Consider the following 27,231-nt stretch of genomic DNA (forward strand, 5'->3'; position numbering starts at 1 on the left):
AGAAATGAAAAAGGAGACATAACTACAGAATCAGAGGAAATTCAAAAAATCATCAGATCTTACTACAAAAGCCTATATTCAAGAAAACTTGAAAATCTGCAGGAAATGGACAATTTCCTAGACGGATACCAGGTACTGAAGTTAAATCAGGAACAGATAAACCAGTTAAACAACCCCATAACTCCTAAGGAAATAGAAGCAGTCATTAAAGGTCTCCCAACCAAAAAGAGCCCAGGTCCAGATGGGTTTAGTGCAGAATTCTATCAGACCTTCATAGAAGACCTCATACAAATATTATCCAAACTATTCCACAAAATTGAAACAGATGGATCACTACCGAATTCCTTCTATGAAGCCACAATTACTCTTATACCTAAACCACACAAAGACCCAACAAAGAAAGAGAACTTCAGACCAATTTCCCTTATGAATATCGACACAAAAATACTCAATAAAATTCTGGCAAACCGAATTCAAGAGCACATCAAAACAATCATCCACCATGATCAAGTAGGCTTCATCCCAGGCATGCAGGGATGGTTTAATATACGGAAAACCATCAACGTGATCCATTATATAAACAAACTGAAAGAACAAAATCACATGATCATTTCATTAGATGCTGAGAAAGCATTTGACAAAATTCAACACCCCTTCATGATAAATGTCCTGGAAAGAATAGGAATTCAAGGCCCATACCTAAACATAGTAAAAGCCATATACAGCAAACCAGTTGCTAACATTAAACTAAATGGAGAGAAACTTGAAGCAATACCATTAAAATCAGGGACTAGACAAGGCTGCCCACTCTCTCCCTACTTATTCAATATAGTTCTTGAAGTTCTAGCCAGAGCAATCAGACAACAAAAGGAGGTCAAAGGGATACAGATCGGAAAAGAAAAAGTCAAAATATCACTATTTGCAGATGATATGATAGTATATTTAAGTGATCCCAAAAGTTCCACCAGAGAACTACTAAAGCTGATAAACAACTTCAGCAAAGTGGCTGGGTATAAAATTAACTCAAATAAATCATTAGCCTTTCTCTACACAAAAGAGAAACAAGCCGAGAAAGAAATTAGGGAAACGACACCCTTCATAATAGACCCAAATAATATAAAGTACCTCGGTGTGACTTTAACCAAGCAAGTACAAGATGTGTACAATAAACTTCAAGACTCTGAAGAAAGAAATTGAAGAAGACCTCAGAAGATGGAAAGATCTCCCATGCTCATGGATTGGCAGGATTAATATAGTAAAAATGGCAATTTTACCAAAAGCGATCTACAGATTCAATGCAATTCCCATCAAAATACCAATCCAATTCTTCATAGAATTAGACAGAACAATTTGCAAATTCATCTGGAATAACAAAAAACCCAGGATAGCTAAAGCTATCCTCAACAATAAAAGGACTTCAGGGGGAATCACTATGCCTGAACTCAAGCAGTATTACAGAGCAATAGTGATTAAAAACTGGATGGTATTGGTACAGAGACAGACAGATAGACCAATGGATCAGAATTGAAAACCCAGAAATGAACCCACACACCTATGGTCACTTGATTTTTGACAAAGGAGCCAAAACCATCCAATGGAAAAAAGATAGCATTTTCAGCAAATGGTGCTGGTTCAACTGGAGGTCAACATGTAGAAGAATGCAGATTGATCCATGCTTATCACCCTGTACAAAGCTTAAGTCCAAGTGGATCAAGGACCTCCACATCAAACCAGATACACTCAAACTAATAGAAGAAAAACTAGGGCAGCATCTCGAACACATGGACAATGGAAAAAAATTCCTGAACAAAACACCAATGGCTTATGCACTAAGATCAAGAATGGACAAATGGGATCTCATAAAACTGCAAAGCTTCTGTAAGGCAAAGGACACTGTGGTTAGGACAAAACGGCAACCAACAGATTGGGAAAAGATCTTTACCAATCCTACAACAGATAGAGGCCTTATATCCAAAATATACAAAGAACTCAAGAAGTTAGACCGCAGAGAGACAAATAACCCTATTAAAAAATGGGGTTCAGAGCTAAACAAAGGATTCACAGCTGAGGAATGCCGAATGGCTGAGAACCACCTAAAGAAATGTTCAACATCTTTAGTCATAAGGGAAATGCAAATCAAAACAACCCTGAGATTTTACCTCACACCTGTGAGAATGGCTAAGATCAAAAACTCAGGTGACAGCAGATGCTGGCGAGGATGCGGAGAAAGAGGAACACTCCTCCATTGTTGGTGGGATTGCAGACTGGTACAACCATTCTGGAAATCAGTCTGGAGGTTGCTCAGAAAATTGGACATTGAACTGCCTGAGGATCCAGCTATACCTCTCTTGGGCATATACCCAAAAGATGACCCAACATATAAAAGAGACACGTGCTCCACTATGTTCACAGCAGCCTTATTTATAATAGCCAGAAGCTGGAAAGAACCCAGATGCCCTTCAACAGAGGAATGGATACAGAAAATATGGTACATCTACACAATGGAATATTACTCAGCTATCAAAAACAATGACTTTATGAAATTCATAGGCAAATGGTTGGAACTGGAAAATATCATCCTGAGTGAGGTAACCCAATCACCGAAAAACACTCATGGTATGCACTCACTGATAAGTGGCTATTAGCCTAAATGCTTGAATTACCCTAGATGCCTAGAACACATGAAACTCAAGACGGATGATCAAAATGTGAATGCTTCACTCCTTCTTTAAAAGGGGAACAAGAATACCCTTTGCAGGGAATAGAGGCAAAGATTAAAACAGAGACTGAAGGAACACCCATTCAGAGCCTGCCCCACATGTGGCCCATACATATACAGCCATCCAATTAGACAAGATGGATGAAGCAAAGAAGTGCAGACCGACAGGAGCCGGATGTAGATCTCTCCTGAGAGACACAGCCAGAATACAGCAAACACAGAGGCGAATGCCAGCAGCAAACCACTGAGCTGAGAACAGGACCCCCGTTGAAGGAATCAGAGAAAGAACTGGAAGAGCTTGAAGGGGCTCGAGACACCATATGAACAACAATGCCAAGCAACCAGAGCTTCCAGGGACTAAGCCACTACCTAAAGTCTATACATGGACTGACCCTGGACTCTGACCTCATAGATAGCAATGAATATCCCCAAGTGTTTCTGTGACTTGCTATAAATTTGGAGAGAATTGTAGTCAGTGCTGAAATTGGCAATAGTCTCATATTCTTAGGATATAATTTGGGCTCTTAGCTTTTCAGATTTCAAGTGATAATCATGATACAGAAAAGATTGCACTTCAATATGTGGAGGTCATACTAGTATATTTAATACTTCCAATGTTATTAAGATATTATAACTAAACTTGACCTACTTACATATCACCAGTAAGAGGTACGAGAATGGTGAAAGGAATGTACTTTAGATATCTAAAAGTACAACCTTTGTATTTTGAATGATGCAATACCTATGATAAACAGGACCTTGAGCTCAGTTCCAATACAGAGGAGGAGTTCAGATCGGATCTGCAGGATGGCTCTCTGTCCTTGATTTACTCTTCCACATGGTACTTTTAGGCTCTGCAGTCCTTTTTCACACTTTACACTGAGCTTGGAAGATTACCAGAATTTAGAGCAGTAATCAAATAAAAGATTAATTTAAAGGCATCCAGGGAAAATATTTGCTCTTTCCCCCCAATTTGTAAGTTTTGTCCTTGAGCAAAATATCTAGCCACAGGTCAAAGATACTCAGCTGTTTGACTAAGCACTTTGCGAGCCAAATACACTTCAAAGGTTAAAGAAAAGATAGGCACAGGAAATGAGGTTTGACTCCCAGTACTGCTGGATTCTGCGATCGCTTTACAAGACTACATTTTATTCCATATTAATCAAGTAGATGTAAAAAGTGTGCTCAATATTTTAATGAGCTAAGATCATTAGAGTTAAGCTTCATGAAGTCAGGTGATCTATCTTGTTCATTACTGAATCCCCAGTGTCCACTTCAACTGCTGGCATCCATCAGAGCTTTAATAAAGGTGTTCTAGAATAATCCATGGGAGGACAATGAACACTGAACATCAGCATCTGGTCACAAATCCGTCTCTGAGTTAATAGTTCAGCCAAACAAGTTTTTCTTGTCTCATTGTTCTCAGTATTTTAAAACAAATGCTATTGATTGATGAAACCCGTTCCAGTTTTATTAAAATGCTTGAAAAGGATTTTGAAATAAGTTGGCAATTGCTACCTTAAAAATACATTTTTCGCAAGTGGCATAATTGCTAAACTTGTAAATTGGATCCTACAGTAAGAGAAATAACATAGATTTGAGGATATTGATTTCCCCTTATCTTCGTGAAATGTTAGAGCGCAGCTTTCCCACGCAGAAAGTTTTCAAAGTACTGTGAACAAAGAAGAGCCTTGGGGTGCAGGTTTTCCAGTTTGTGTAAAGGAAATATTGAGTCAGAGTCCTGAATGAATTCTTTCTTTTAAGTTCACAGTGTGATGCCTGCAGGTCAGAGTTGAGGCTGTGGGCAGGCAGGTGGGAGGGGGACTCCTAGTCTAAATGTGTGAAATACATTACTCACAGAGGGTAGGCAGTATTCATAATACCTGGTGCCATGGTGCTGGATACATCTTTATAGAAATCTGAAGTGAGAATGTTAAAAATTGTGGAATTAATTTATGAAAAATGAAAGAGACGATTGCAGAAATTGTACTGTACTGATCCCCCTCGATTTCTCTCATATCTTAGATCTTCAGGAATGTCCCTGGGATAATTGTCCAAATCAAATGACATGCCCCCATCATGGTGAGTAGAACCATTTAAAATGACATTTTTGTGTTTACCTGTAATTTTTTTCTGGTGATTGGCATAGGATTTTCATGTTTTAATTCTTTGTATGCTGGAAAGGAGAATGCTAGGCTAGGGACATAGCCTCGTGGCTAGTGTGTTTGATTGACTAGCACACTTGAAGCCCTGACTCTGCCTAGCACCACATACACATGGCATGCTGGCATACTGAAATTCTAGCATGGGGAGTTTGAGGCCAGAGCATCAAAAGTTCAAGATCATCAATAGTTGCAGAGTGAGTACCAAGGAGAATATTAAATGACAGAATCGCTAAACATTTTTTGGCTAAATTTTAAAATTGTTATCCTGTGATGTAGACATACCATACATACACTGGTGAGATGCTGGTCAATTTTCTCTCAACTCCGGCCAATGTAAAATGTCTGAAAAGCACTTCACTTCTTAGTCTCAGGTTCACTTCACAGTGTAGGAAGGACTGATTGTCTATGCGTACGTGTACACGTGTACCTATATACATGCGCACTGCAGCCTACACTGGAGATCTTGCTCACTGTTTGAACTTGACTGATTGTTAGTTGTTCAAGGCTTTCTTTAATGTGTTAATACACACACACACACACACACACACACACACACCATACACACACACACCACACGTACCATACACACATACATACCACACACACCACACTCACACCATTACACACCACACTCACTGCGCGCGCGCACACACACACACACACACACACACACACACACGCACACACACACACACACACATCAAAATCTTTTGATTAATTTTCTTAAAACCCCTTACCCTGAGTTGCTTTGAAGGTTAGTACTTTGGCCCTGAAGGTTCAGAAAAAGGAGAAATTCTTTATCGGTATCAATTAAAGAAACACAAATGAAAGAATGTCACTAGACATAGTAACACCTATGGTGACTAAAATAAAAATGCACATGATAATTGAATTACTATGCATGAATTACACCCACTGAGTTAATTTTCAGTCTGACCCTTCTGAAATACTGTTATCCATTTTGTTGAATTTTATATTTTATTACCATGTTTTTTCATATATTTATAAATAAAATACCTTTTGCTTACAAAACTATCACTGAATAAACTGGATGAACTTCTGATATTTTCCAATTTTATGGCTCAATCTCTGATATTTAGCTTTTTATGCAAGTAGCTTGAATTCTTTCCAAAAGCCCAACCTGTAGTTTTTGCTTGGTGCTATTTTTCAAGGTAACAGTTAATCCATTCTATTCCTACTGTAATATTTATTACTATGAAAATGTCTGTAATTATATTTTGAGTTATATAACTATAATTTGAATATACTAGTTTTCTAATGTTTAAAGATGTCAGATACAAAGGTAATTGTATAAAGATTTAATATAACATTCTATATAAATTAATTCAAGCTGGAAATTAATATGGAGATAGTTATTCCTTAACTGGTTAATTTCCCAAATAGCCAATCAGAAACCCTTTAATATTTAAGAGTTTAAGCCTTAGCTCAGCAGACATTTAACAAGCTCATCTAAGATTATCTGACCATCTATCCCCACTTATTCATGTGACTAGCTACACCTTCCTGGCCCATGGTCACATCTGTCTCCCCCATGTATCCTGGCAAAAGAGGCCTTCTTTCTTCTTCTCAGAGTTCCTTTATCCCTCCCAGGAAGTTCTGCCTTCCTCTTCCTGCTACCCATCCAAATTAGCCTTTTATTGACCAATTAACTTGGAGAACAAGGTTTGCATAACAAAAACTAGTATATGTGAGAACCTGCCCATTTGGGGGCAACCAGATCTTGGGGTACAGAACCTAGCATTTGAATACATAGGCAGCACAAGTCAACTTCCATGAAGTATTCCTTGTCATAGAGCAATTTAAAGACATTTCTACTTATCATAAATTATTATGGTGTATAAATTCTTTGTTTTTCCACTGGATAAAGACAACAGTTGTTTGTGCAGACTGTATAAATCCATTTGGGTTTATATACTAGGTTTAACACTACCAAGTCTAAACAGGTGAGTTATGTGAGAAGATGACTAGAAGGATGAGCATTATGGGAATGTGGAGGATCCCGTGCAGTGGGTGGCAGTAGGGCCAGATATAGGAATTAATGCATTGATCTGCATTGTTACACAGAAGATCTCGCCCTGTCTCAGTATCAGGTTCTAGGTATTTACCAGAATTTTTTTCTCATCTACTACTCCTACCCTAAGTGGATTTCTTTCTCATTCATTTTGTGACAATCAGCTCAAAAAGAACATTATTTCTCTTTGGGTGAATAAGCATGTTTCCACTGCCTCTTATTTTTAAGCACCACTTTATAACCTGCAAAACTCAAGGCAAACTTCAGGCAGAAGTTGCAGGGATGCAGCCTTCCTTCTGCTGTGCACTAACATTCTCTAATATCAGCTGTTTGCCAAGCAACCTATCAAGAAATGGAGAGAGCAGACTCCCTACCACAGATAAAGCCCTTACAAGTCTGTGAAAGACAACGTGTCCTTTTGTTTGAATTCTCCAAGGCTCAGTGTCTCCTCTTCCTAGTAATATATCTTTTATTTGTGGACCTAAAGATAACCCAAACTTGGGAAATTTATCTTCAACTTTCCCTTCTTGCCAATTGCTGTCTTACAAAGGGCTATTCACATTGCTAAACTCATGGGCTTTCCATATTTAATCTGCACTGAATTAACATTGTATTGATGCTGTGTTCTTTATTCATCCTTATTTTTATTAGCCTGTATCAAAATTGTACTGACTACCAATTTACGTATATCCCAAACCTTTTGTTTTCTTTCTTTGATTCAGAAAATAAAAATGCCTGAGTGTTCCAGGAACCCTGATTGTTTATGTAGTCCTCCCTTTTTTCCTCATTCACACTGCCACTACAGTTCCCTGAAATTGATCTATAACTGTGATAAATTTCATCTCAGCCTGATATGCCCTAGAATGAGAGTCTCGAGGAAGAATTATCTAGATCAGGTCAGCCTGTGAGAGATGTTGTTAAATGGGCAAATTGAAGTGGAGGTCACACTATGGATGTGTGCAATGCTATTTCATTGGTTGTGTCCTGCCTGTGATTACATAGCGGGAACTGAAGCAAGCGAATGTGTGAGTTCTCGTCCTCTTGGCTGATGTGATGTAGCTCACGGCCTCAAGCTTCTGCCACTGTGACTTCTGGGATAATATGGTCTATAATTGAGAACTACTAGCTGAAAGAAACCTTTTCTTTTCAAACTTGCTTAATGTCAGGGTTTTCTTTTTTCCATAGAAACAGAAAGCTATGCCATACATGATGATACCTGTCACTCACTCAAAATTTTTGCTTTTGTATTTCCTAAAGAAAACGTCAAAGATGTTGCTCGATTTTATTCACAAATGATCAAGTTAAAATCTTCTCTTTACTGTTCATATCCTCATTTTGTCCAAATATGATCTCATTAATTTTTAAGGATTACAGATTACTTTTATTCAGTTGCATAGATAATGTATACCCATCATTATTTTAAAAATAAAAATATTAAGAATAATAAGTAAATACTATTTTTATATGAATCTTGTGGAGAAAACCTTCTCTTGTTTAGTTTGGTAGCATTCAGCAACACTTGAAGTTTTGTTATGGGAAGGATGACACAGGAGTGGAATTCTCATCTGCAGTTTAGATTTGCTCTAGTCTACATGCTTTTATGTAGATTGAGAAATAATGTATCAGAATCTTGTAAGTATTGTAATTAGCGAAGTCTACTATTCTGGGACCCAACATGCCTACATCTTAATGACCAAAATAAATAGTAGTTTGAGTCTTGATTAGAAACTCAAGAAAACAGTAAGCTATTGGCTTTATATGAAATTAAGAGTAAATTCTAGTGTGGATTTAAGTAACTGTGTACATGTACCACTAAGTAATTTAGCCTGAAGGCTGTAATGGAGTGCTTTTTCTGGAACATTCATATTGAGAATTTGTGATCATACGAATGTCAGAATTAATTTAAGTATACAATTAGATATTTGATTTCTGATCCAAATGGCAGGGCTGAGGTAGTTAAAACTGCTCCTGATGATGTCATGAAAGATGAGAGTTGGAGGGAAGGACTTCAGATTGCATGAATTCTGTATATGCTTCACAAAACAGCTTAACTACAGTTTAGTGCTCTTGGTTTCAATATACCTATATCAGTCAGCAGGTTTTTTTTTCTTTTCTTTTAGATGAGTGGAAAATAATCTAAACGAATTGTTATGTCTTTACAGTTATTCCTTTCAAGTTTTAATATTTTCATCTTAGTCATTTCAAGTGACAAACTATCAATGTTCAATAGAGTGATGTGAAATATTCTAAAAATGTTACCAGTGTCAAGTAACTTAGAAAGTTATATCACATGTAACATGGTTTCATTAATTTGACAACTACTGGTGGATCACATATTAATTACAGACAACTTGGCTATGATCCACACGTTTGTTCTAAGCCTGTCTTATATTTTTTTAACATTATAATATCTACTTCTCTCTGTTTTCTTTCCTATAAGTAACATAATTTTGTTCTTTATGGTCAAGTAAAGCTGAATTGGGTATGCATACAAATTTGATGCTATCCATTTATTTTTCAGTGGGCATACTAGGGGTTTCCAGATTAAACATTTCTTGTACCATCTCTAATGAAGAATTTATTCTTAAATAAATTCTTAAAGAAGCAGAAGAGGGACTATTTTAGGTTTTAGAAGGGGAAGAACATGACTAAGGAACATGGAGGATAGTGCCAGAAAAAAAATATAATCAAAATACATAAGAGCATATAGGAAAATGTCCTAGTGAAGCCCATTCTGTACAATTAATATTTGCTAATAAAAATTTGTAAAGAGAAATTGTTCTTATTCATTAAGACTTAGTCTTATAAAAGATCTCAATTGAACTTTTGAAGAGTTTATAGTTTTATAAGGTAAAACCCTTTGGAGTTTTGAAGAGATTAAAAAAATGTTTAATCCTAGAAAACATGCTATGTGCACAATGAAGGTCAATAAGGGTTCCATGTATTACAATTTTAGAAAGGCAAAATGATAACTAATACCTTTAAATGGTCCTTGTGCTTCACACACGGAGGTCATTCTATTACAGAGGACAGATGTCTACAGGTAGACTTATAATATAAAATTAAAATGTTCCATAGTATACTGAGCCCATTTGATGTAATATCTTTATCATGTAGAGTACAAAAGGAACTTAGTGGATTAACAATGTCATTGATGTAGTCATCAGCACCATTTAACTACAGTGACAAATAGATGAGGATAAGTACCATGGTACTATGGGCTGTACCATTTGCTTTAGATTTGAGTACAGACTTTAAAATCGGGTTATTTGGAAAAGCAACCTGGAAGCAATTGTGGCTGTGCAAACTTGGTGTACAAACTTTTCAAATGTATCTCGTCTAATGTTGCAATGCGGCTTCACATGGGGAGTGAACAGTATACCATTCTATTTCTGTGAAAATACACTTCACAGCTACAATTTTTTGGAGGATATGGAGCCATTGTATGTCCTTCATTAAATAATCTAATTGACTTATTACACAATCTAATCTGTGACTAAGATACTATGGAAACAATTTAGAGATGTAAAGATCATCACAACGTAATTCTTACCGCTGGTGGAGAAAACAGGCCAATGGAATATGAGTCTAATAACTTAGAAGCATCAGAGCCTTTCTTCTCCCGTCAGATAGACCTTGACATGGTTCGGGGAGCATACGGTCCCAGGTGTTTTGGGCTCAGCAATCTGACTGTGTCGTGATAGTATGGTGGAACTAAGTCATGATAAAAGGATTAGCTCTGTTTCCTCTTCCTGTTCCTTGTGCCTACTTGGCTCTTCTTGGACTGATCTCCGAAGCCTGTGGAAAAACTTCTTCCTCATGACTAGCTCAAAATGAAGTCTTCGTGGCCTTTTTAATGAGCCATGAGGTATTTCTCTTGCTTTGTTTACAGACAGGGAGAGCCCCTTTTCTTTGCTAGTTTAAACTTTTCATTAACATAGGTGGAGATGTAAAATTAGAAATAATCTTAATTAAATGCTTTCCAGACTACATCATTGGTCTGGCAACCATTTTGGCTCTGCACCTCTCTCCTTAGTAAAACCAGCAGCAACAGACCCTATCACAAAAGGCAAGGGTAAATAACTTATCACTTATGGAGCCCAGAAAATAGTTGAAGGACCCGTATGTATTTAGTCTCGAGAAGATGTTAAGCACATGTGGCATTATTAGGGCTTCCGGAAGAAACAATGTGTTCCTTAATATTTTCAAATAAAACTGTATGCCCCAAGCAAACAGTTAAAGTCCTTCAAGTGTCCAGAATAAATAGTTAAAGGATGTTTGTTTTAAGATTAAGGTCTCTGAGAATAGCATATGCTTCACTAAACTTCTCTAGTGTCTGTCTCTTGGAGGAATATGTAGTTTAACACTTTACAATATTGGTCTTTGTAGATCTGACTCACTTTCACTGCAAAGTCATGGACGACAAGAGAAAAATCTCTTTAGTTTGATTAAGTACATTTTTCTCAAAGGTCAAAGAAATTCTGAATCAACATTGTATGGCTTTTAATTGGAAACATTTCAGAATATGAATAGTTGGCCAGTTATGATTAATTTTTTTTCTGTTAGGAACACAAAACAATTGAGGAGAGAGTATGTACTTCATGTAGTGTTCACAAGTTTATAGTCTTTTTCTAAAAAGTAATAATTATATAAGATTATTAGGGCATAGCTGTAAATTAGAATTAATAGTTTATTGTTGTAAAATGCATTTAAAACATTAGGAGAAAAATAGAGACTTGAAATTACTTATTGTTTTAAGAATTTTATTTTTATTACAATAACATGGAAATATTCATTACTGTGAGAGATAAAAATATGCAATTTTCTTTTTAATTATTCTATAATCTTTAGTATGAATGCATTCCGTTCTTCTCTTATCTCCACACATATAGCTGACTATTTATGGATTAAAGAACTTTAGTTGAGGCAGAGCAGTATTTGAAGATTTGGTTTTTTATATCAAATATGTCATAGTTTTGCAATTATATCTATGGAGGAATAGTGAACATGTTTTCATGGTATTTTCATTTAAAATTTTGAAGAGTTCAAGGCCTAAATCTTTTTTCTCATGCAACTAAAAGAACGAACTAGTTTGTTTATTATGATATATAGTAAATTAAGAGCTAATGGTTTTCTAAGTGAATAATGTCATTTTTGTGGTTTTAATTTTTTCGTTAAATTACATTTTCTACATGAATTAAGTGAGCTTAATATAAATTCTTATTAAGTATCTGTGAAATTACCTTTATTCAGTTCTCTTCTCTGATATTTTTTCCAAGGGGTCAAGACATACAATGATGAATTTTAAAATGATGTACTATTTTCTTAAAAGCATAAATTAGTGCCTTTTAGGTTTCTTTTTCTTTTTCTTTTCTCTTGATGACTATTTTTGTTATTTACACTTCAAGTGTTATCCCTTTTCCCAATTACCCCTGCAGAAACTCTCCATTCCATCCCTCTACCCCCTACCTCTGTGAGGGTGCTCCCCCACCCACACACCCACTCCCACCCTCCTTCCCGCCCTGACATTCCCCTACACTGGGGCATTGAGTCTTTAAAGGACCAAGGGCTTCTCCTCCCACTGATGCCTGACATATGCAGCTGGAGCCATAGGTCTATCCCTGTGTACTCTTTGGTTGGTGGTTTAGTCTCTGGGGGTTCTGTGGGTTCCAGTCAGTTGATATTGTTGTTCTTCCTATGGGTTTGGTGATTGTGTATGGGATGGATTCCCGGGCGTGGCAGTCTCTGAATGGCCATTTCTTCAGTGTCTTTATTTCCTCCTGTGAGTATTTTGTTCCCCTTCTAATTTTAATTAAACAAAACTGTGGTTTCTTTCTCCTCTCTCCTCTCTCCTCTCTCCTTTCTCCCCCTTCCCCTCTCCCCTCTCTCCCCTGTCCCTTCTCTCCTCTGTGTGCCCTATCCCCTGTGCCCCGCCTCTCTCTCTCTCTCTCTCTCTCTCTCTCTCTCTCTCTCTCTCTCTCTCTCTCTCTCTCTCTCTCTCTCTCTCTCTCTCTCTCTCCTTTCTCCATGAAAGCAGTTTTTTTTTTTTAGCTTTATACCATTGCAGTAAAGGGTTAAAGCTTATTACCTATAGAGGTCTTTTTAAAAGTTCGTTTCTCAGATAAAGAATTTGCTTCTAGCTAGTAGAACTTAGTTATTGTGCATATTTTCCCAACTAAGCTTCGCATTAGTTCCTGTGTTTATAAGACATGTGCAAGGCATCTAAAAACCTAATGATGAGCCAGCTATTGTTGAGATGGTTTCACTCCAGCATCCTGGGAGTTTCCTCAAGTATTTGCAGATTCAGTGATAATCTTCTGTGGCTGTCGTGGTTCTGGCCAGTTGCTGGATGAAGATTTTATAAGAACAACCTGTTGCTTTTATCGAAAGTTGGTTTCTTAGGGGACTTTTAATTCCTATCAACTGAAGGTTCTATGAATTCATTAATAAAATAAGTCAAAATTTGCTTTTTTTAGACAAGCAGTATGCTTTAATATAGTGTTTGAAAATAACTGTCAAATGAAAAACTCTTTTTCAGCATTTCAGCTGCCTTTTACACTCATTTTATATTTTTAAACACTTAAATTTCAAGTGTTATTTTGCTGCAGAAAATTTGGGATTTTCTAGATAGTTCTTTCGTGCTGATTGAGAGCAAGTAGTGCTTATAATATGTAGTATGACTTGTCTGAAAATAACTTAAACCCTTGATAAATGCAGCTTGTAAGTTCTACTGTTATGTAAAGTTTAGACCTGTGATTTTTTTCTGATAATTTGGATGGGATAACTGAGAGTTCAATTTCCCATTTAACCGACTAAAAATATTAGATGCAAAAGAAAATTCTAAGATCATAGAGTTGACACTGCCTTGTCTGGTGTGACAAAGAGATAGTGTTCTCTAAAGACAAAATGTCTGTCTTTTAGGTTTTATTTTGTTAACAATTATATTTTTCATGATTTCTTATATGTATACAAAGTATTCTGATTACTCTTTGCTGATCTTTTCTATATCAACACCCTGCCCCTATAGTCTCGTTCCCAGATTCATAGATTGTGGGTTTTGCCTCCAGAAGCATTTACTTTAACTGGGGCCATCTGTGAATCTTTTGGATTGGAACTGTCTGTTGCAGTCTGGTTGGGCCAGCAGTGGACTTACAACCAAAGGCAATGGCTCCCACTGCCCCTGACTTTATCAGTAGCACAGAGATTAGCAGTGATGTGCAGAGTCCACAGAGCCCCTCCATCCATCCCTTACTAATGAAGGGTTACCTTTCTTGTGCAGGCTTAACATGGACTAACACAGCTGCTATGTATTTAATACTGAAATGGGTGAACAAAGCAAAGAAAATTAAAAAAAATAATCTGTTTGAGGGGAGATATCCTGAGTAGATAGAAACATCTGCTTTTAGAAGTCATGATTTGTTAAACAGCATGCCTATTGTGAAAGGTGGGATGTCTCTTTGTGAGTTGTTGGTCGGTAAAGACTCAGAATTCTCCTGGATAGAGACTTTTACACTTTCTCTTGGTTTTCCACTAACACTAGAAGCTGTTGCTAAAGCCACTACATACCTCGGGTTTACATAGAGAAATCCAAGGCTGAAATGGGAGCTTCCTCCCTGCTGATTAAGCATCACTTTTCCAGAAGCCGCTGTGCACAGTAGTGGGAAAGAAAAGGCATCGATAATTTTACTCAAATTGCAAATTCTGTAATCTCTGAGATCAACATTCCAAGTAAGATGTGCCCATTTGGTAAAATGGCGTGACTGTTATGGGGTGAACCAAGTGCCCTCTGATTGGATTTGAGGCCTGATACTATAAACTCATTAAAACCCATGCTTTGGGAGGTCATAGGCCTTTCAAGAGAACTTTATAATTTTACTGAGTTAAATATATATATAAAATTTAACACTTGAGGACCAGAACTTTGGTACTAAAAATCAAAATTATCAAGAAGAAAAATGTCAGTTTTCATTGTAAAATTATAGATAACAAGCTGTAACATTGAGTATCTTTAGCTTCTTAAAATTATCATTGACGATATAGAAATGTTATTAGAAAACAACTTTAGTATGGACAGAGAAGATAATCATCAAAACTTAAGTTTTATCTTAAAAATTATATAAGAATAATTAATTATGCTAATTTTAGAATTTACAACAGATGAGGCTTTTTGAGTTGCATAAAAACAAAGAGCTTCTGGATGCTGCTGGCTTATTAATTATATCCTGCTAATGCAGGTTTATGTGTTGTAAACCCTCTGTCTTTCCTTTGACAGAATTATTTTTAATTGCATAATGAGTATTTCAGAACATGAAAAGCTCTCACTAAATTTGTTTTATACTAATTACAGAAGGTCAAGCTTTGTTGAATTTTTTTTATTGGATAATTTTTTATTTATGTTTCAAACATTCCCTTTCCCCAACCCAACCACCCACCCCTTCCTGCCTACCCGCCCTAATGTTTCCCTACATTGGGGCATCAAGCTTTGGCAGGACCCAGGGCTTCTCCTCCCTTTGGTGCCCAACAAGGCCACCCTCTACTACATATGCAGTTGGAACCATGGGTCAGTCCATGTATAGTCTTTGGGTATTGATTTAGTCGCTGGGGGCTCTGGTTGGTTGGCATTGTTGTTCTTATGGGGTTGAAAACCCCTTCAGCTTCTTCAATCCTTTCTCTAACTCCTCCAATGGGGACCCTGTTCTCAGTTCAATGGTTGGCTGCCAGCACTTGCCTCTGTATTTGTCATGCTTTGGCAGAGCCTCTTAGGAGACAGCTATATCAGGCTCCTGTCAGCATGCATTTCTTGGCATCAGCAATATTGGCTGGGTTTGGTGGCTGTGTTTATATGGGTTGGATCTCCAGGTGGGGCAGGCTCTGAATGGCCATTCCTTCACTCTGCTTCAAACTTTGTCTTCATATCTCCTCCTATGAAAATTTTTGTTCCCCCCTTCTAAGAAGAACTGAAGCATCTGCACATTGGGAAGAGGAATAAAATATGCGTAGGTTTCATTTCCCACCACTGGTTACCAACTCAGTGGTTAGATATAAAGAGGGACATTATTTTATTTTTGTTATTTTACTTTAGATGACTGTTCTCTAATGACAGATAGAAACAGTATGGATGTGACCGGCGGGGTCAGGATGGGCAAGTGGAGAGGCTCGGAGGAGCTTTGGTAGAGGAAACCATAGCCAAAATATGTTATATGAAAAATCTATTTTCAATAAAAGAAAAATTGATAGACAGACAGACAGACAAATAGTAACTAAGCAGTCTTGGTCAAGCTGTGAAGCTATGATCCTGTCAATCATTGCCTGTCCTAAAATTTGTCAGTACCATGTAATATCTCTCTGGGGGAAACAAGTTTTCATCAAGCCTGCAGCAGTGCCCTTAAGTTTCCTGTTCCCACCATGAACATCCTAGGGAAGTCCTGAGCGGCCATCTTCTCAGTAGTCTGATGATTGCTGAAGAGAGAGGCTCTCGGTAGGATGGCTAAATGTCCACTGTCTGAACTGTGTAATTGAGACTTTCATTCCAGTGAGACAATTGTCCTTTGAGTGTCAGATATCTTGATTATAACAAACTGGAATAAACTAGAAGCATAACATTTTAAAGAATAAAGTTGCATCAAAAATACCTGGGTACTGTACACTGAGTTCCCTCCTATAAACACGGACATGGTATTCTAGATCAGCACACCAGATCCCACTAGAAACATTCTCTTAGGGATTTCTTTGTGCAAAAAGACAAAATTCCTCACTCCAGTAACGAAGCTAACACTGGAAATGGGCTCATCGCATACTATAAGAAGCCTGCAGTAAGACGACAGGGTGAAGCAGGCCTGAGCTTGGCTCTCTTGTGGGAAATGACCACGCTCCTTCTGCAAGCATCCTGGAATTCACGTCTATGTAGAATTAGTCAGGTTTGCACACAGAAATGTCTTGGATCACAAGATAATTTAACTGCTGTATGGATTTGGCTGGGCTTTGTGACTGGTCCCAGAAAGAATTCCTATCCTGTACGACCAAAGGCTTATATTTGTTTGGAAGAACAGGCAAATTGTTCATCAGAATTTTCATCACCAATTTAAAGGGGTTTGGAAAGCGTAGAGCAACATTATTTAATCAATATTTTCAAGTGTTTGAACAAATATCATAATATTTCATGACATATTTCTATATATCTTCACCTATAATTTATAAAGTAAAATAAAATCCATAAAAGTATGCATTTGGACTGTATATAAAAAATATGTAGCATGCAATGGGTCATTAGAGACATTTAAATGTTCCTCTTTCCTAAAGTATATAGAGAACACATTTCTTGGTTACGTTAGAAATTGGAACAGGGGATATTATTTTTTCTGATTTTGTTTAAATTACTTTTATTTTTTTAAAAGTCCAGTCATTGTCAGCCTCCTGGTCTGCCCTCCCACAGTTTCTCATCCCATTCCTCATCCCCACTATCTCTAAAAGGATGCTCTCCCCTCCCCTTTACTCCCTGGGGCCTCAAGTCTCTCAGGGTTAGGTGCGTCTTCTCTCAGAGTCCTGATGCAGCAGTCCTCTGTGTATGTGTCAGGGGCCCCATATCAGCTGGTGTTGCTGCCTGGTTGGCGGCTCAGTGTCTGAGAGATCTTGGAGTACCAGGTTAGTTGAGACTGCTGTCTTCCTATTTTTTTAATATTTCAATCATTTCCTTTTACTTAAGTCACTTTTATTTTGCCTTTTAATTTCTCAGATTATGTAAGTCAATTTTTATTGAGTTCAGTTTTTTTGTTGTAAAGTTGAAAACACTTCTATGACATGGCTTTGTATCATCATATTTCATGCTCATACTGCATTTCTAAATCTCTGTAAGGACCCAGATTCGTGTGCATTTATATCTCACATTTTTCAAGTGGTGCAAAGATAAAAAAGCAATAATATTGTGTAATGTTGTAACAGCATTCCCAGGGAGATGTAGACCAATGGCTGTTTACTGTACAGAAAGCACAGAGTGATTCCATCCAAGTCTAATTTAGGGAGACGAATAGTTGGCTGGCATTCTACAGGTATGCTGAGTGAGACGTTTCCTACAAGACAATGTGTGACTCAAAGGCGGCTTAAGATACCTGGACAAAGCTACATCCTACATCCTGGAGTTCCCTGTCCAAATCAAAATTAGCTCCATGGGGTAGTCTCATCTCCCCACTAAGCGTTCACTGCTTTTATAACTATGCTGAGGTGAATGTTATCGTCTTCAACCTTCCTGAGCCTTTCTTTTATGAATGTCCTTTCCCTTTGGTGGAAACAGTTATGCAACAAACTTGAGCGTTATAGAACATAATGTTGGAAAAACTTGAGGAGATTTTAAATCTATCATTTGCTATTATCATAGTTGTCTGTGGAGAAAGGACACAGGTCGTTTCCTGTCGTTGATAGACATTGCTTGATGCAATAGCACATGAAACATCTCTGATTTCCCCGTATTTTGTCAGAAAGCCGTGGTAAAGGACATTTATGATGCTGTCTGACAGAACTTACACGAGGCACAAGTCCTATGCCCATGTTTTATTGGTATGTGTAGGAAGTGAAGAGATAGAAGTTTACACAGAACAATAATATTAAACAACCCAGGCACAGAGAAACCTTTCCTGAATTACCTCCTTCTAGTAACCCCTGTCAGGTGATTAATATGGCTTCCCATAACACTCTTACAGAGGATTTACAAAACAGAAAAAGTATTTTTTAATGATTCATTGACAAGGTAATACAATGGACTTGGAATATATTCACTCCCTCAACCACACCCCTTGCCACCTCCTCACCCATCCTATTGCTTCCCATCATGTTTGAGATTATTTCTAGTTTCATTTTTCCTTCCTTTGCCATCAAGTCCAGTTTGCCTTACCCAGCTAGGCTGCAGTTGGACCACCAGGCATCACATCATTTCAGCAAACCGACTCCCTCCCCCTCAGCAGCCGTCACACCACCTCAGCTAGTGGTGTGATGGGATGCCCACCTTTCCGTAACCCCTGCCCCTTCAGTGCTGCATTTGTGTTTGTCTGAAGGTTACATTCCCATTGTACATGGTACCACAATCCTTGCTCTCCTCTCTCTGGATCATATTGTTCCCTTTGTGTTATTGCCCACCTTTGGCCTTTACAGGCTTCCTCTCTTTCATTCAGATAATATGAATGGGGCACTTAGAGCTAAGCATACCAATGCTTTTATTCTCTACATATGGACAAGTCTCTGTGGTAATTGCTATCCCGTGCAAACTATGGAATGAGCTACTAGCTAGCAGGGATATGTAATAGTCTCTACTATAGTTTGTATTTAGTAGATAATTGCTAAACGCCAAACCCCTAAGGCCAAGCTAATAGAATCTTATAGAATTCCCAGTCCTATATGTGAGGCAAACACTGAGTGTTGTTTCTTGACAACAGTGGGATCTGGAAGTACTCACTTACCTGGTGTGTAATCATGATATTAAGAAGCCACCCTCTTCTTAAAAATGGACTGTTAAGGGTTATATAAGACACACATATGGTGGGTTTAAGAGAAACTTACTTCACTTCTTTCTTCCTATTTTCATTCCAATTTGGTCCTGGATTAAAAAAAATAAGTATTCATGTCTCCTCATTAGAAATGAAAAATCTTGTTTCAACCACAGATAATAATCTTGTGTACAAGTAACTTTTATTTCCCTGTTGGAATTGTTGTCTGGAAGGCTTCCTGCCTTCATTTGCTAACCTATGACTAACCCTGGAAGCTTCCAGTCTCTGTACAATCTAATCTAGGCCTAGAATGCTTCCAGCCTCTGACACCTCAAGAGCAAGAATAAGCTCACCCTTTCTTGTCCTTTCTCGCTGGCTGCTTTACCTCAACTGTTGTGGCTCGCACTCCTCTCCTAGCTGACTTATTTAATCTGCCTTTTCTCTTGGCCTCTGAACTGCTCTGCTTGGCCTCAAACTAACAACTCTAGCAATCTTGGCTAATCGTCTGGCTCCTTCTCATTCTTTTGCTAGTTCTTTCTTTCCCTGTGCCTAGCTCATTCTCTCTTCAATCTGTCTCAGTAAAGCTCTCCTGGTAAAACTGCCTTCTCCTCCTCTGTGCTGCTCTACTCTCCCTCTCGACTCTACCACACTGCTCTCCATGATTGATCCTGTGCTCCTGTACTGTGCTCTCTTCCTCCTGTGCTGCCCCACTCTCCCTTAAGGAGCTTTCCTTTCCTCATTCTTCTTGTGAGAGTTGGGCACATCAAGTCTTTCTTTGATTCGTCACTTTTTCTGCCACTCAATTAGACATCACTTTCAAACTTGGGTGCTTCCTTCTGTAAACTAACTTTACTTGCATTGTTTGGGATTAAAGGTGAGTTCTAGGGGCTGAACCAACCATCACTAGAAACAAGTCTTTCAGTAAATAACACAATCTTTGGGTTCATAGTGTGATCAAAGTTCTGGCAACAGTCATAGACGATCTGGAAACAGTCAGTTTAGGGATAACTGTCAAACACCATAATTTATCAGTAATAATTCCACATAATTGTTTATTTTGTGTATTTCCCTAATACCCTCAATTCTTATATTGTTTCTAATCATATGTACTTAAAGCTTTCTAGTTAAAACTTTTACTATAAATATATATTTGAATTGTTAAGTTCCAAATGCTTGAATGATAGTATCATTTACAGTAGTATTTTAAATTTCAGTTAATATTGATTTTTAAAAGAACATATTTTCAACCAAAATATGTGTTTTAGACATTTAAAATTCTCTTTACATTAGGAGTTATAGAAAATTAGAAAGACAAAAACACTGTAATTTAATAAGTCTTCTCCAAGCTGCATTCATAGGCCTGAAGAATTTATCAGATGCTGGCACATTTTTAGTTTATGAAACAGCCTCATTTTTATAAAAGGAGAAAGCTTAAATTTCCCCCTCTATGATTTGACTTCATTTATTACAAAGATTCCAAAGTAACTGAAGGAAAATGAAAACTAAATGAAATAATTAAATAAGCAATCTAATTTCTGGGTGTTAATTCAATTCTGTTTCTAATCAATTTTCTGTATTTTAAACTTCATTTACTCCCTATCTTCTTCTTGCCTGAAGGCTTCTATCCCTCACATTATGAGACAGATACACCCCTGAGTGGTTAGCATGATGACACTGGGGAAAATGTCATGCAGAGGGCTCCACTAATACATTTACAGTTATTCTGCTCTTCGAAGCTTCCCATCTCCAGATGGCCTTGTCTTGATGATTTGATTATCTTGGAATGTGAGAGGTCTGTACTGTGAAATTACAGAAGCAGGAGATTACAAATCTCGTCTTGCTCCAGGTGACCTTATTGCTTCTGAGATGTTTGCATAGGGAAAGAATTAGTGTTCCATAACGGAGACAAACAAGGTAAGCCGCAACATTCTTCATGTGTCTCAGTCCGTTAAAGCAAATCTATTAAGTATGAGGATCCTTACGGTATGGTTTCCACATTTCTGTCTTCTACCCACACAATTGCAGATCTGAAAACACTGCCCTGAGGAGTTCTCTGAGTCGGTGGGAGTCTGCCTGCTTTGTATGGACAGGCTAGATGCCAGCTCCTTCGAGGGTGCTTGCTGACCTCTAAGCTAACAGAGCTCACGCAGCAGTGGGTTCTGTCCTTTGTAAAGCAGACAGTGAAGTAAAGGTGCTCGGGGGGCTGGGTGGGAGCACTGAAACAACCAGCCTCCTCCCTGAGTGATCCAGATATCGAAGTGATCGTAACTGAATTTAGTAGGTTATGTCAGAAAGGAATTTTCAAGAAATAATAAGTAATCCCTTAACCAAATACTGGGTTTTGACAGTATTTGGAAAAGAAAATACATTTTTTCAAAATATTTGCTTTTAGATGCCATTTAAAAGCCTTCGTAGCTTTCTTAGGAAGAGCCAATCTCCCATAAAAATTCCATTACATTTCTTGCGGGCTTGAATTCATGTGAAATTGATAATTAAAATAATATCGGTCATATATTACTGTGTCTTTTTGAAAATAAGATGTTTAGAAGTAATTATAATTTCTGAATTCTTTCTCTGACACATGTACAAGACCAAGGTAATATTTGAAGATAAAAAATAAGTATATTTCCTAGATTACTCTGTATTACAATGCTTTGTGACTGAAACCAACACTCATACTTTATTCCTGCTGATGTGGTCAGTATTTTCTCTTAAGCAAACTGGGAGGTGTGTGTATGGCTACCTGTGCTCACAGTATATAGTAGGTTGACACTTACAACAGTAAACTGAACTGCTTGCTTGACTGTACTAAAAATATTTAACACTAAATTAGGCTTGTGTGTATAAGAAGGCAGAGGGGATGATTCAGAGGGAGAGAGAAGAGAGGGAGAAGAACAGAGAACAAGAGAGAGGGAAAGAGAGAGAAGAGGAAGACAGCAAGAGAGAAGAAGAGAAAGAAAATGGAGGAGAGAGAGAGAGAGAGAGAGAGAGAGAGAGAGAGAGAGAGAGAGAGAGAATGTTCTTTGTATTGCCACCTAGAAACAAGTTCTTTTTTTCCTCTTGTGTCCTTCCTTGGGCTCGTGAATACCTTTGATTCTCTGGCCAGACATACACCCTTAAATTATATGATCTCACATGGCCACAATCTGCCTCATCGACATCTTCAAGATGGATTAACTGAGGCTGGATGTGTGAGGTTTGCCCTTAGTCCTGTCAGAGACCAATGTCCTATCTCCTCTGGGAACTTGCACTTCCCATGAAAGAGAGGACATAAATTGTGCTCCCCACCCCCATCTCCTTGGTGATCAGAGAATGGGCTAACAGTCATGCATGGCTCTATTGTTGCAAGTCTAAGTATGTTCCGTGTTTCTCAGTGGAAATTTCCCTAGTTCCGTTTTTTTTCTATATGATATCTTTATGATTATCTACCGAAATGTCCATTTTTGTAGTGTTCACTTACCTAATAGGAATCTTTGGCTTCTAATTGTGACAGTCTGAAAGCTGCTTCCAGAGAAATCTAATTACGCTCGGTCAAGAAAGTTTTTCCAGTGATACCGCCAGCCTCCTGGGTACTAAGCGTGCCCGATGATGGGGGATTCCTAAGTACAGTGTGACATTTCCTAGTGAGTTGTTTTGTCATAGGTTATCCATTTTGTCAGACGTGTTATTTCATCCCGAGCGTTAATATGACTATCCCATCAGTGGTCCAGTTACTGAGACAGCTGTGAAGCTTGGCAAATCATACCACTATTTGAAACAGAACATACAATTTTTATAACACAGTTATGATGTTTAAATGAGGGTCCTGCTGAGGCACAGTTAATTTTTGTCCTACTAGGTACTGTGAGTGTTACATTGCCATAACCACCTTTACAAAAAAAGTCACACTAATTTTTAAAAATAATTTCCTGCCTGTGTAGATTCAGTGACCTGTCTCGTGAGCTTACATGAACTTCCATCGAAGAAAACAAAGGCTAATGCGTGAGGAAAAGTCATCAGTGGCCAAAGCAGGTGTTTCTGCTTGTATGGTGTAATTCTAGTGGCCACATCTGTAGAGCACACCTGTAATTTAAGTATAACTTATCTTCCTTTAATTTAATTTTATTTTTATTGGTTGTTTTATTTATTAACATTTCAAGTGTTGTCCCCCTTCCCCTCTGCAAAGCCCCGTCCCATTCCTCCTCCCCTTTGCCTCTATGAGAGCTGTTGGCAGTTAGAAACACGTTTCTAGTATCAATACCATGTACATCTCAAGGCTGTTTCTAATCTACTAGAATAAATACTTAAGTTTAAAACTAAAAATTAGTAGTTGAGTGTAATGTCACTGAAGAAAAGTAGCCAAAAGTTTAAGTGAAACGGCACTTTAGGAAGTCAAAGAAAGTAGGGTTAGGGCACATAGTTATAGACTAATCGCATCTTTATATTTCACGGACTTTACTGGGTCATATCTTTTAACGTGTAGTATTAGCAACATTGACAATTTTTAATATATTTCTATTTTATATTAAACTAAAATAAACCATGTACTCTTTGATAAAGCAATATCATAATTTACCACCATTTCTAGGGTCACTTAAATTTATTCACATGTTGCATTCTGTGACATTCAACTTCAGATGTTAAAATAGGATGTGTAGTAATTCAGTGTCTAGAGAGATGTACCTTCCCATTCGTCCATTGATCTATATGTATGCATATATAGATACTTGAAAGAAAAGGGCTCAATAACGGTTCTAGTTAGTTCTTTTCTGCATGAGTATGTGAGCTATTCTGCATTCCATGTGGTAAGAAATCATTCTGTGATTGATTATCTGTCTGTCTATCTATCTATTATCTATCTATCCATCATCTATCATCTATCTATTTATCTATATCTATCATCTCTATCATCTATCTCTCCATTTATTTATTTTGTTTTTTCAAGACAGTGTTTGCCTGTGTAGCCCTAGCTGTCCTAGAACTCCTTCTGTAGACCATACTGGAGTAAAACTCACCTCACAGAGATCCATCTGCTTTTGGCTCCGTGTTGTCATTAAAGGCATGCACCCACACATCCCAGCTCTTATTGCATTTTTAAAGTTAGTATAACTACTCATATAAAAAGAAAACATCATAACAATGAGATGAAAATACTAACTTCATGAGAATACTAACAATTTTCTAAGAAGTCATTAGTGTAATATGTCTTGTTTACTTTATATAATTTAGATCCTTTATATTGTATTACATTTATTTCTTTATTAATTTATTATATCTCTCTGTGTGGGGTATTATGCTGTGGTGTGCCCATAGAGGTCACAGAGCAAAATGTGGAAATTGGTTCATTTTGTCTGCCATGTAGGTTCCAGGGATGGAACTCACTGTGTGTCTTACTGAGTGTCTTTTTTTTTTTTTTTGATTCATTATTCTTTTTTCTTTATTAACTTGAGTGTTTCTTATATACATTTCGAGTCTTATTACCTTTCCCGGTTTCCGGGAAAACATCCCCCTAATCCCTCTCCCTCCCCTTCTTTATGGGTGTTCCCCTCCCCATCCTCCCCCCATTGCCGCCCTCCCCCCAACAATCTAGTTCACTGGGGGTTCAGTCTTAGCAGGACCCAGGGCTTCCCCTTCCACTGGTGCTCTTACTAGGATATTCATTGCTACCTATGAGGTCAGAGTCCAGGTTCAGTCCATGTATACTCTTTAGGTAGTGGCTTAGTCCCTGGAAGCTCTGGTTGCTTGGCATTGTTGTACATATGGGTTCTCGAGTCCCTTCAAGCTCTTCCAGTTCTTTCTCTGATTCCTTCAATGGGGGTCCTATTCTCAGTTCAGTGGTTTGCTGCTGGCATTCGCCTCTGTATTTGCTGTATTCTGGCTGTGTCTCTCAGGAGCGATCTACATCCAGCTCCTATCAGCCTGCACTTCTTTGCTTCACCTATCTTGTCTACTTGGATGGCTGTATATGTATGGGCCACATGTGGGGCAGGCTCTGAATGGGTGTTCCTTCTGTGTCTGTTTTAATCTTTGCCTCTCTATTCCCTGCCATGGGTATTCTTATTCCCTTTTTAAAGAAGGAGTGAGGCATTCACATTTTGATCATCCCTCTTGAGTTTCATGTGTTCTAGGCATCTAGGGTAATTCAAGCATTTGGGCTAATAGCCACTTATCAATGAGTGCATACCATGTGTGTTTTTCTGTGATTCGGTTACCTCACTTAGGTTGATATTTTCCAGTTCCAACCATTTGCCTACGAATTTCATAAAGTCATTGTTTTTGATAGCTGAGTAATAGTCCATTGTGTAGATGTACCACATTTTCTGTATCCATTCCTCTGTTGAAGGGCATCTGGGTTCTTTCAAGCTTCTGGCTATTATAAATAAGGCTGCAATGAACATAGTGGAGCACGTGTCTTTTTTATATGTTGCGGCATCTTGTGGGTATATGCCCAAGAGAGGTATAGCTGGATCCTCAGGCAGTTCAATGTCCAATTTTCTGAGGAACCTCCAGACTGATTTCCAGAATGGTTGTACCAGTCTGCAATCCCACCAACAATGGAGGAGTGTTCCTCTTTCTCCGCATCCTCGCCAGCATCTGCTGTCATCTGAGTTTTTGATCTTAGCCATTCTCACTGGTGTGAGGTGAAATCTCAGGGTTGTTTTGATTTGCATTTCCCTTATGACTAAAGATGTTGAACATTTCTTTAGGTGTTTCTCAGCCATTCGGCATTCCTCAGCTGTGAATTGTTTGTTTAGCTCTGAACCCCATTTTTTAATAGGGTTATTTGTCTCCCTGCGGTCAAACTTCTTGAGTTCTTTGTATATTTTGGATATAAGGCCTCTATCTGTTGTAGGATTGGTAAAGATCTTTTCCCAATCTGTTGGTTGCCGTTTTGTCCTAACCACAGTGTCCTTTGCCTTGCAGAAGCTTTGCAGTTTTATGAGATCCCATTTGTCGATTCTTGATCTTAGAGCATAAGCCATTGGTGTTTTGTTCAGGAAATTTTTTCCAGTGCCCATGTGTTCCAGATGCTTCCCTAGTTTTTCTTCTATTAGTTCGAGTGTATCAGGTTTGATGTGGAGGTCCTTGATCCACTTGGACTTAAGCTTTGTACAGAGTGATAAGCATGGATCGATCTGCATTCTTCTACATGTTGACCTCCAGTTGAACCAGCACCATTTGCTGAAAATGCTGTCTTTTTTCCATTGGATGGTTTTGGCTCCTTTGTCAAAAATCAAGTGCCCATAGGTGTGTGGGTTCATTTCTGGGATCAATTCTGTTCCATTGGTCTATCTGTCTGTCTCTGTACCAATACCATCCAGTTTTTATCACTATTGCTCTGTAATACTGCTTGAGTTCAGGGATAGTGATTCCCCCTGAAGTCCTTTTATTGTTGAGGATAGTTTTAGCTATCCTGGGTTTTTTGTTATTCCAGATGAATTTGCAAATTGTTCTGTCTAAATCTTTGAAGAATTGGATTGGTATTTTGATGGGGATTGCATTGAATCTGTAGATTGCTTTTGGTAAAATGGCCATTTTTACTATATTAATCCTGCCAATCCATGAGCATGGGAGATCTTTCTATCTTCTGAGGTCTTCTTCAATTTCTTTCTTCAGAGTCTTGAAGTTCTTATTGTACAAATCTTTTACTTGCTTGGTTAAAGTCACACCGAGGTACTTTATATTATTTGGGTCTATTATGAAGGGTGTCGTTTCCCTAACTTCTTTCTCGGCTTGTTTCTCTTTTGTGTAGAGGAAGGCTACTGATTTATTTGAGTTAATTTTATACCCAGCCACTTTGCTGAAGTTGTTTATCAGCTTTAGTAGTTCTCTGGTGGAACTTTTGGGTTCACTTAAATATAC

At 37.9% G+C, this 27,231-nt stretch overlaps 1 long non-coding RNA gene across 16 annotated transcripts in view; it reads left to right on the plus strand.

Moving 5' to 3' along the window:
* LOC103693508 (uncharacterized) overlaps positions 1–27,231 on the plus strand; it is a 493,880-nt gene that overhangs the window by 129,120 nt on the left and 337,529 nt on the right. For all 16 annotated transcript variants that reach the window (XR_015632973.1, XR_015632972.1, XR_015632977.1 and 13 more), the window contains one exon: positions 4,745–4,801. This is a non-coding gene — a long non-coding RNA (uncharacterized LOC103693508). The remainder of the gene's footprint in view (positions 1–4,744; positions 4,802–27,231) is intronic.

The sequence above is a fragment of the Rattus norvegicus genome, chromosome 11 (genome assembly GCF_021556685.1).
Source record: "Rattus norvegicus strain SHRSP/BbbUtx chromosome 11, alternate assembly SHRSP_T2T, whole genome shotgun sequence".
In the NCBI taxonomy this organism is placed as follows: domain Eukaryota; kingdom Metazoa; phylum Chordata; class Mammalia; order Rodentia; family Muridae; genus Rattus; species Rattus norvegicus.